This window comes from Arachis hypogaea, chromosome 11, assembly GCF_003086295.3.
Source record: "Arachis hypogaea cultivar Tifrunner chromosome 11, arahy.Tifrunner.gnm2.J5K5, whole genome shotgun sequence".
In the NCBI taxonomy this organism is placed as follows: Eukaryota; Viridiplantae; Streptophyta; class Magnoliopsida; order Fabales; family Fabaceae; genus Arachis; species Arachis hypogaea.
This window is the reverse complement of record NC_092046.1, coordinates 118,263,691-118,275,916: the sequence shown is the minus strand read 5'-3', so window position 1 is coordinate 118,275,916 and position 12,226 is coordinate 118,263,691.

Sequence of the window (12,226 nt, the reverse complement as noted above, 5' to 3'; positions counted from 1 at the left end):
ACTTTGCTTGATCTTTGATGGCCCAAACTGGCGTTAAACGCCAGCTAGAGACCCTTTTTGGCGTAAAACGCCAGAACTGGCACCAGAACTGGAGTTAAACGCCCAAACTGGCACCCAAGCTGGCGTTTAACTCCAAGAATGGTCTATACACGTGAAAGCTTCAATGCTCAGTCCAAGCACACACCAAGTGGGCCTCGGAAGTGGATTTCTGCACTATCTGCACTTAGTTACTCATTTTCTGTAAACCTAAGTTATTAGTTTAGTATAAAAACTACTTTTAGAGATTCATTTTGCAACTCATGACATTTTACATCTCATATTATATTTTCTACGGCATGAGTCTCTAAACCCCATAGGTGGGAGGAGCTCTGCTGTGTCTCAATGGATTAATGCAATTACTATTGTTTTCTATTCAATCATGCTTGATTCTGTTCTAAGATACTCACTCGTACTTCAATATAGAGAATATGATGATCTGTGACACTCATCATCATTCTCAAACTCATGAACGTGTGCTTAACAACCACTCCCGTTCTATCTGAGCTCAACGTAGTCATTGGGCGACAGCTTGAGTGCGTATCTCTTGGGTCTATAATCCACGGACCGAGTCCGTGGGATTAGAACCTTCGTGGTAGAGGCTAGAACTAATTGGCAGCATTCCTGAGATCCGGAAAGTCTAAACCTTGTCTCCAGTATTCCGAGTAGGATCTGGAACGGGATGACTGTGACGAGCTTCAAACTCATGAATGTTGGGCACAATGACAGTGTGCAAAAGGATAGAGAGATCCTATTCTGACACAAGTTAGAACCGACAGATGATTAGCCGTGCGGTAGCTGTACCTGGTATTTTTCATCCGAGACGAGAGATCCGATAGTTGATTAGCCGTACAGAAACCGTGCCTGGTATTTTTCATCTGAGAGGACGGATGGTAGCCATTGACAACGGTGATCCACCAACATACAACTTGCAATTGAAGGAAGCCATGCGTGTTTGGAGAAGAAGACAGTAAGAAAGCAGAGATTCAGACGACAGAGCATCTCCGGAACCTCAACCTGTTCCTCATTACTGAATCACAAGTACCATTTATTTCATGTTATTTACTTTTCATAAACAAAATCATTTTTATCATTAATCTCCTGACTAAGATTTACAAGATAACCATAGCTTGATTCAAGCCGACAATCTCCGTGGGATCGACCCTTACTCACGTAAGGTATTACTTGGACGACCCAGTGTACTTGCTGGTTAGTTGTGCAGAGTTGTGAAAAGTGTAATCACAATTTCGTGCACCATGTGGCTAGAAATCTTATTAGAGAAGTCTTCACCCACTCCATTCGCTCTTGCACAGCTATCTTCACCTCTTGGTGAATAGAATCTTCCTTAACCTCTTTTGAATCTTCTTCATCATCACTCAAGTAAAAAATTGGAGGTTGTGTGAAGTCCACATCAACATCTCCTTTCAATTCTACTATTGGAGGTCCATGAAGATCATAGAAGGAATTACCCAAGTTGGACAAAAAATCTTGAATGATAGAATCCTCTTGATCAATTCCTACCCATTCTTCATTTATTTCCTCTTGCACTTCATGTGGTGACTTGACATCTTCTTGATTTGGCCATTCTTCTTTCACTCCACACTTTTCACTTGGTCCCACACATTCATCCACTAGAATTTCTTGCTTGTGGCATGAACATAATGAAGCTAAATGACCCAAAGCTCTTACTAAGGTAGACATGACTTACTCTTGCTTCTTCCAGAATTCTTGTTGTTCTTGAATGAGCATGAAAAGTACTTCTTGTGTGGCTTTATCCATGTATGAAGATGAAGATTGAGGTGATGAAGGTTGACAATCAAACTCATGAGGGTAAGGATTTTGGCTTTGTGTGTAGTGAGGGGATGGTGTGTAAGATTGGTGATTATAAAGGTAAGTGTTTGGGTTTCATTAGGGTGCATTGTGGTGATGGTGTGAAAAAGTAATTAAGAAAATATAAACAAAACCCTACTAATAAAAGCAAACAAATAACCCAAAAAGAGCTATTTACACTGTTAACATAGTCACAACAACCAAAAGATATAACACCGTTTGCATTCTCCAGCAACGGCGCCATATTTGATGAAGAGAGTTTTTGCCGGTTTAAAATCAAGAATCAATTCATTAGTACTATAGTCCAAACCAACAATGAATTCTCTTAATCAAATAATAAATTCAAATCAAAACAAATAACCGAGAGTATTGAAACCGCGGGTCATTCTCCCTAGGAATGCAAATGAAATGTTACTTCTTTCAGTTGTGAAGAGGGCAAAAGAGGTTTTGTAAACAAGAACAAAAGATTAAAGAAATTAAGCAATAAAAGAACTAAGCAATGCTCAAAATAGTAATTAATGCAAGTAAAAAGGAATTGGGATCAAAACTAGTGAAAATGCAAGAAATGCAAGAAAGAACCTTGACTTGGGAATGAATGTCCAAGGAATCCTATCATCGCCATAACCATAACTATGGTAACTATAATGAGTCGATCTCGCCTAGTCAACCCCAACCATCGAGGAGTAAGTCAAGCAAGCATAATTGACCTTAACCCATAAGTCCTAACCAACTTACCAAACTAGTTGATAAAAGGCTAAACGTCAATGGAAACAAGAGTCAATTAACTACCCAAGAATTACCACTAAATGTTGGACACTATGACTCTAGTATCCTAGGAACTCAAACCACAAGCCAAGGTGGGAAAATCTACTCAAAATCTAGAGTTGGCATTTTCACAAACACCTTGTGTGCATAAAAGTAAAGCATGGAAAATCGCAAATTAAAATGTAAAACTATAACCAACTATCAACAAAATCAAACATAAACAAGCAATCAAACATAAAGGAGGCATGAAACATAAAATTCATCAATCAAAACTTCAAGAAACTCAAAATTGCAATATGAACAAAGTAACTTGAACCAAAAGGAAATGAAAGTAAAAGTGCTTTAATTAAAAGAAAATTGAGAGTACTTACAATTAAAGAAGTAAAATCCAAAATCAAAGCTTGCTATAAAATGCTACAATGGAAATTGATGAAAGAAACCCTAAGAGAGCAATGCTACACTACTCCTACTCCTACTCCTAATTACTCTCTAAAAACTATCTAAGTGATCTCCCCCCTTCATAAGTGATGAATTCTCCTTCATATAGCACTCCAAAATAGCATTCCAGCCTTCCAAAATGGGCCAAGAGGCCTCAGAAATCGCGAAGCACATGTTTCTTTAATGAAATCACGTGCAGGGACCTGTGCGGACGCACAGACGTGTGCGTTCGCACACGCGGCTGAAAATTGACCTGTGCATATGCACAGGTGCGTGCGTACGCACACATGAAAATTCTTGCTTGTGCGCATGCACGCAGGGCTGTGCGGACGCACACTTTGCTATGTGTGCTTTTCCTTGTTTTCCTCATGTTTTCTTCCTTGTACATGCTTTCTTCCACTTTTACCCATCCATTCTTACCTTTATGGCCTGAAATTACTCACAAACCATATCACGGCATCGAATGACATAGAAGTGGAATTAAAAATCACTAATTTAAGCATTAAAATGCATGTTTTCATATTTAAGATCAATTTAGGGATCAAATACAAAAGTATGCTATTTTGGTGCTTAAGTATGAGTTCATGTGCTAGAATCCATTTAAATCAAGCCAAAATATATCGGAAAATATGGACTCATCAACTTTACATACCATATTTCATTTTTACCATTGTATTTCCATCAGTATGAGTTTCTAAGCCTCCTAGGTTGAGGGGAGGAGCCCTGCTGAGTTCTATGAATTAATAAAAGTATTACTATTCTTCTTCGATCTGTGTTTGATTTAATTCTAAGATGTATACTCGTTCTGCAACATGGTGAATGGGATGATCCGTAACAATCAGCTCTGTTCATCATACTAAGGCAGCGTGGCTGACAACCACCCATGTCTACTTGGGTTCGTGTGAATACGTGGCTGGAACGCGCGAACCGTCAGCTTGATTATACATCTCTTAGACAGCTAATCCACGACTTCGTTGGGGACTTCTCGAGACACCAGTTCAGCCAATTTCCAGGGAGATTAGGGTCTCTGTGGTAGAGGCTAGAACCCAAAGGAGCAGCATTCTCTGATCCGGAAGATTCGACCTTGTCTGTGGCATTTTGAGTAGAATCAATAAAGAGAATAAACTGCTAGAGCTTCACCCTTGTTCAGATTGGATGACCGTGGCCATACGGCGTTTGATCTGAAGCAGAGGAGATTGATGACCACGGCCAATGGCGTTGATCACATACAGCCTGCCATAGAAGAAATCATTCACAAGCGAAGGAGACAGTAATACCAGAGTTAATTCAGAAAGACAAAGCAACTCCAATCCTTAACCATATTCGTAGCACTAATTCCTTTTAAATTCACAAAGTATTTTATAACTACTTCTTTAATGCAATTAAGCCCCAATCCAACAACTTCTTGATTTTCCTGACTAAGACTGCAAGATAACCATAATCCTTGTGGGATCGACCCTGACTCGCTCAGGTATTACTTGGATGACCCAGTGCACTTACTGGTACAGTTGTACGAAGGTGTGGGGATTCGTGCACCAAGTTTTTGGCGCCGTTGCTGGGGATTGTTCGAGTTTGGACAACTAACGGATTATGTTGTTCCCTAGATCAGGTATTGTCTTTAATTTTGTTAGCTTTTCTTTTTATTTTCTGCTTCTCTTTTCGAAAAAATTCAAAAATTTTTTTTTCTTTTCTTTGTTTAATCTTTGTTGTTGGTTTGAGTCTTTTGTTTTTATTCTTGTTGAAATTTTCGAAATTTTTGAGTCTTTCTTTCAAAAAATTTTTAAAAATAGTTTCTTTGTTTAAATCTTGTGTCAATCTTTAAGTTTGGTGTCAATCTTTAAGTTCCTAGGGAGACCCTTCCTAGTTACAGGATGGACCATCATTGATGTTGAAAAAGGGGAAGTAACCCTGATAGTCAATGAGGAAAAGTTCATCTGAATGCTGTCAAGGCTATGCAGCATCCAGACACCCCTAAAGAATGCAAGAGCATTGACCTCATTGATTACCTGGTGGAAGAAGTAAGTATGGCTGAAAGTCTCAAGGGAGGGCTGAATGACATCCTTACAGATGACCAGCCTGATTTAGAGGAACCTCCGAAAATTCCGGAGGAAAAGGAGAATCCTCCAAAGCTTGAGCTCAAGCCATTACCATCCTCCCTGAAATATGCATTTTTGGGAGATAGAGATACTTATCCTGTAATCATGAGCTCTGCTTTAGAGCCACGCAGAGCTCATGAAGAAGAAGCACTAATCCAAGTGCTTAAAACACATAAGACCGTCCTTAGGTGGTCTATAAGTGACCTTAAGGGCATTAAACCGGCCCGATGCATGCACAAAATCCTGCTAGAGGATAACACCAAACCAATGGTGCTACCACAAAGGCGACTGAATCCAACCATGAATGAAGTAGTGCAGAAGGAAGTCACTAAGCTCTGGGAGGCTGGGATTATTTATCCCATTTCTGATAGCCCCTGGGTGAGCCCTGTCCAAGTTGTTCCCAAGAAGGGAGGCATGACAGTGGTTCATAATGAAAAGAATGAACTGATTCTTACAAGGACAGTTACAGGGTGGCGTATGTGCATTGAATATAGAAGACTCAATGATGCCACCAGGAAGGATCACTTTCCTTTACCAGTTATTGACCAAATTCTAGAAAGACTAGCAGGTCATGCTTTTTATTGTTTCCTGGTTGGATATTCCGGGTACAATCAAATAGAAGTAGATCCACAGGATCAAGAAAAAACAGCATTCACATGCCCATCTGGTGTGTTTGCCTATAGGCGAATGCCATTTGGTCTGTGCAATGCACCTGCTACATTTCAGAGATGTATGCTCTCCATCTTCTCTGATATGGTAGAAAAGTTCCTTGAAGTATTCATGGATGACTTCTCTATTTTTGAAGACTGATTTGACTCTTGCCTTGATCATCTGGCCCTAGTCTTGAAAAGATGCTAAGAGATAAACCTAGTTCTAAACTAGGAAAAATGCCACTTCATGGTGACTGAAGGCATTGTTCTTGGACATCGAAATTCAAACAAGGGAATAGAAGTTGATTAAGCTAAGGTGGAAGTGATTGAACGATTTCCACCACCAACTAATTTTAAGGCAATTAGAAGTTTTCTAGGACATGCAGGATTTTACAGGAGGTTCATAAAAGATTTCTCTAAACTCGCAAAACCCCTGTGTAATCTCTTGGCCACTAATGTTCCATTTGTCTTTGACCAAGAATGCCTGCATGCCTTTGAAACCCTGAAAGTCAAGCTTGTCACTGCTCCTATCATCTCTGCACCCAATTGGGATTTGCCGTTCGAACTAATATTTGATGCTAGTGATCATGCCATTGGCGCAATTCTGGGGCAGAGACATGACAAGCTTCTGCATGTCATTTACTATGCTAGTTGTGTACTAAATGATGCGCAGAAAAACTACACTACTACAGAAAAGGAGCTATTTGCAGTGGTTTATGCCATTGACAAGTTCAGATCCTATCTAGTAGGATCTAAGGTCATCATCTATACTGACCATGCTTCTCTAAAGTATCTACTCACCAAACAGGATTCTAAGCCCAGACTTATAAGATGGGTATTACACCTACAAGAGTTTGATATAGAAATTAGAGATAGAAAAGGCACAGAAAATCAAGTGGCTGACCACTTGTCCCAGATAGAACTAGTGGCAAGGAATTCTCCTCCCTCCACTGACATATTCGAAACCTTTCCAGATGAGCAACTCTATGCCATCCGGACAACAGCTTGGTTTGCAGACATTGCAAACTACAAGGCTATAAGGTTTATTCCCAAGGAGTTTACCAGGTAGCAAGCCCGGAAACTCATGCATAATGCAAAGTACTACCTGTGGGATGAACCACATCTCTTTAAGAGAAGCTCAGATGGAATAATCTGACGGTGCGTGTCTGAAGAAGAGACATGGAGAATCCTATGGCATTGCCACTACAAGAAAAACACCCATTCAGGTACACTTGAAAAGTGTAGCCAAAAGTGAAAAAAAAATGATGCCTTAGGCTACGGCTACGCTTTTTGGGCTACGACTACGCTTTTTGGGGTGATTCCTATTCGGCCGTTGCCTATTCTCAAAGGCTACGCTTTTCTGCACCAAGGGCTACGCTTTTGACGTTTGGGAATAGGCTACACTTTTCAAGTGATGCTGTGCAGGACCAAAGGCTACGCTTTTCAGCTTTCGTTTTTCCAGAATAGGCTACGCTTTTCAACCCTACTGCATCACTTGTAAAGCGTAACCACATTGTATACCTTAGCTACTTTTTATAAGCGTAGCCTTAGGTCCTTCTTTTTTTTTTGTATACTATAGCTACTGTATATAAGTGTAGCCTTAAGTCTCGTTTTTTTTTTCTATATACTATAGCTACTATATATAAGTGTAGCCTTAGGTCTCGTTTTTTTTTTTTTTGTATACTATAGCTACTGTACATATAGGTGTAGCCTTAGGTCTTTTATTTTCTGTATATATATATATAATTATCTAATAATTATTAATACAACAAAATAGTTAATATGATTACATGTATAAATGAATTGAATATTACAAAATAAAAATAAATACATAATTATAGTAAATAATTTTTTTATATAATAAAAATTGTCTCTAACCAAAATATATTTATAACATTGATCCAAAAGTACAAGAATGAAGTTAACTGTAAAAATTCATACAACTCAAACTAAAGTAAGCATAGCCATATCAAAACCATAATATCACTTAGCCAATAAAAGTATCTTCTAATAAAAATCATTAGTCAACCATACAGGTAAAGATTCTAAATAGCACTCTATCTTAGCTAATAAACCACAATAATAGTCAGCTTAATCTTCATTGCTTAATCTTCATTGTTACCCTGCATAATTATATAGAAAAGTAGTTAAAAAAATATTCATAATGACATTCGTAATTATAAAAATTAAATGGAACACGTAGTCATAGTAAACCAAGAAAGCATATACTAAAAAAAAAATAACATGGTCACGGCAGAAGAGGTGAATTCAAGGAATTATGTATTTTGTTTCATTCAAACCATGAAAATCTACTGGTGTTTCTTTCTTCCATTTCCTTTAACACAATCCTGATATGTCTCTATAGCATTTTTCATGCAGTAATTAACCAGACTTTCACACTTAAATTAGATATACGGACAAATTCATATGTACCAAGTGCACAAAATCAAAAATACAACCACCAAAATTACGCAAACAAATTTCAGCCATAGCAATACAACTTCAGTGTTAATAAAGCCAACAAACATTTTCAGCCATAGTAATTAATGTAAATGCAAGTAAAAAACTATGGAACAAAGAATAGATAAGGACATACCACATCTAAGTTCGGAAAATGTGTTGATCCATGGCCGCTATTCGCATCAATAGGAGACTGTTGGGCATCTTGTAATAAAGCTTCTAGTTCTTCTGGCCTCATTCCAGGTTTCGATCGCTGCAGTAATAACTTGATCATATTTCGCAACCCATGAATCTCTTCGTCTTGTTTTTGCTGTTTGGCCTCTTGTTTTTGCTGTTGGGCCTCCATGTGTCCAAGTTTATCCTTCAGACTAGACACTTCCTCTTTGTGCTGATTCTTGATTTCATTAATTTCAGCATATTTTTTTAAATCAGTCTTTGTCACAGATCTTCCATACAACCTTACCCGACCTGGTTGTTCTTTCCCAAATAAGGCCTCAAATGCTTCCTCTTCTGTTTCACCAGCAGCTTGGCGGTGTTGGAAGTCTTCCTGCATAGAAGAAACATTTAAAGCTGAGTTAGTTACCGTATCTTAAATTTGAAATGTAATTATGAATGATTTAATGAACTCTTACAACAGCAGTTTGTTTCCTCATCCACTTCTTTCCTCTTCCGACTTGTTCGGGTAGCAATGAACATCTCAAACCTTTTTGGTTCCTCCTTTGTTTCCTTTGTTGCTTGCTGCAAAACAAGATCATACTTCGATTTCTTCCTTCAATTTATGCAAATATAAATTCTAATAAATATAAATCTACTATTTACCATAGCCACTCGTACTCTTCCGAAATTGATAGGCCCCATGCGATGTGGAAACTTCACATTTTCCTTGTGTTGCTTGTTTCTTTGACTTATTGATTGGAAGTGAATAAAAAGTTAGCATACATTTACTAAAACGTGCAGCATAATGAGTTAGGAAAATCGACTAGCAAGGCTGCATTATTAAGCTAAAGCACTGAACAATACCCAAAAGCAAGCATAAAAGATCTATTTATAATACATTGGAACACCTGTTCAGTTTTTTCAAGAAAAATTGATAGACCAACTACAATAATTTAATTTCTAACTTATATCATATTAGTCAGAAAATTCTCTATCACACTAATTTATTCATTGATTCTAAGAAAGGAAAACTATATTCATGAAACACAACAGAATAGTTATAAATTGCTACCTACGATATCCTCAATTAGTTCTTCAACAGAATTCAAAGAAGAGCACCATTAAGGACAGCTTTTCCAGCCATATCCTTCATCTATTTCACCTTCTTGTGCACCACACTATCTTTGTCCATCAACTGTTTTAGCCCTTCCTCTCTATGCATATACAAGTAGAACCATATACTACTTTTAATTTCTATGCAGAAGAACTATTCAATGATTTTTTCTGTACAGAAGAAACCTTGATTCATAGAATTATTTGTGACAGAAATATATTAAGAAATCTCAATTTTCTTGTCTTACCGGAGGCAATTAAGGAAGCAATAAAGAATCATAACCAATTAGTTCCATGTGATGGCAGTGACTGCATTTCATTTTTCTATTACCCAAACAAGTATGGTTTAGAACAACAAGCAACCTCTACTCAATTCAGATTTCAGTAAACAACAACTGAATCACTTGAACTAAACCAAACTTCAGATTTCACGGATAACAGGCAATTAGTGTACAAAACCCCCAAATTAAAAATCCTAAATCGGAACCCTAAACCTCCAATTTCAGAACCAAATGAAAATCTATACACACCTTCTCGATGATGGTGAGTAGAGAGAACAATGATGCTAGGCGTGCGGCGACGGTCGGCACAGAGACAACAAGAGTGAGATGCAACGGTGAGAGCAGAGACAACTTGGTTGAGCGGCGACAGTGAATGCAGATACGACGATGGTGACCAGTGATGGTGAGAGCAGAGACTACGAAGGTAGATGAACAGTCTGGGTGGCGCGCTACGATCAGTGCAAGAGGGCGACTTAGCTTCGAGCGACAGTCAGTGGTTAGTGGTGGGTGGTGTGTGGCGGTGAGTGGTGAGTGGGGGTCAGTGGTTAGCTTCGATTCGCGATGCAGGAGGCTTTTCTGAGGGTGATGACGAGCGAGCTGAGGGTGATCGATGACGAGCTGAGGGTGATGACGATGAGGGTTTTCTTCTAAAAGGGTGAAATGGTTTTCTTTGTGAGCTGAGTGTGAGCTGAGGGTTTTTTTTTTGTGAAAGGTGAAATGGTTTTCTTCTCTTAGAGGGAAAATTTTCACTAAGTGTGAACTGGATAAAAAGTTAAGAGGGAAAAAATTTACAAGTGTTAAGAGGGAAAAATTTTACAAGTATTAAGTTTTTAGTTCTAGATACATTAGACATCACTTTTAAAATGCACCCAAAACTTAATAAATAGGCTACCCTCTAAAAGCGTTCCCTTTGATACGAAAAGTGAATCCATAGGTATCAATCTACGGCTACGCTTTATAAGTGATTTCTATAATACCTAAGGATACACTTTTTAAATGATGCCACAATTGTGTATCCTTTTCTCTTATAAAAAGGCAACACGGAGAAAAGCGTAGCCTATTCTATGAATAGGCTACGCTTTTCAAATGTAGCTTAAAAAAAGTGTGGCTGAATGGGTATTTTTCTTGTAGTATGCCATGGCTCAGACTATGGAGGACACTTTGGAGGTGAGCGGACAACCACTAAGGTTCTCTAAAGTGGCTTCTACTGGCCTACTCTCTTTAAGGACTCTAGAGAATTTGTCCGTAACTGTGATAGTTGCCAAAGGGCTAGCTATCTCCCTCATGGTCACGGTATGCTCAGCAAGGAATCCTATAAATTGAGTTGTTTGACATATGGGGTATAGATTTCATGGGACCCTTCCCACCTTCATACTCAAACACCTACATCCTGGTGGTAATAGACTATGTGTTTAAATGGGTTGAAGTAATAGCAACACCCACTAATGACACCAGAATAGTAATGAATTTCCTCCAAAAGAACATCTTCAGTAGATTTGGTGTCCCTAGGACACTGATTAGTAATGGAGGTACTCATTTATGCAACAGACAGCTGGATTCTGTTTTAAGCCGTTACGGAGTTCGCCATAAAGTAGCAACAACATATCATCCCCAAACAAATGGGCAAGCTGAAGTCTCAAATAGAGAACTACAGCGAATCTTAGAGAGGACAGTAAGCACCTTGGTGCACGAAATTGTGATCTCCAGGCTCGAACAAATCCTGGTAATGGCTCCAAAGCTTGGTGCTCTGATCTTAATTCATAATTGTCACAACTTCGATACAACTAACCAGCAAGTGCACTGGGTCGTCCAAGTAATACCTTACGTGAGTAAGGGTCGAATCCCACGGAGATTGTTGGTATGAAGCAAGCTATGGTCACCTTGCAGATCTCAGTTAGGCAGATATAAATTGATAATGGTGTTTTCGAATATTATATAATAAAATAGGGATAGAGATACTTATGTAATTCATTGGTAGGAATTTCAGATAAGCGAATGGAGATACTTTTCGTTCTTCTGAACCTCTGCTTTCCTGCTATCTTCATCCAATCAGTCTCATTCCTTTCCATGGCTGGCTTTATGTGATACATCACCACTGTCAATGGCTACTTTCGGTCATCTCACGGGAAAATGATCCAATGCCCTGTCACGGCACGGCTAATCGTCTGGAGGCATCACCCTTGCCAATGGCTTCATCTTATCCTCTCAGTGAATAATATGCTCACGTACCCTGTCATGGCACGGCTATTCATCTGTCGGTTCTCGATCATGCTGGAATAGGATTTACTATCCTTTTGCGTCTGTCACTAACGGCCTGCAATCGCGAGTTCGGAGCTCGTCACAGTCATTCAATCATTGAATCCTACTCGGAATACCACAGACAAGGTTTAGACTTTCCGGA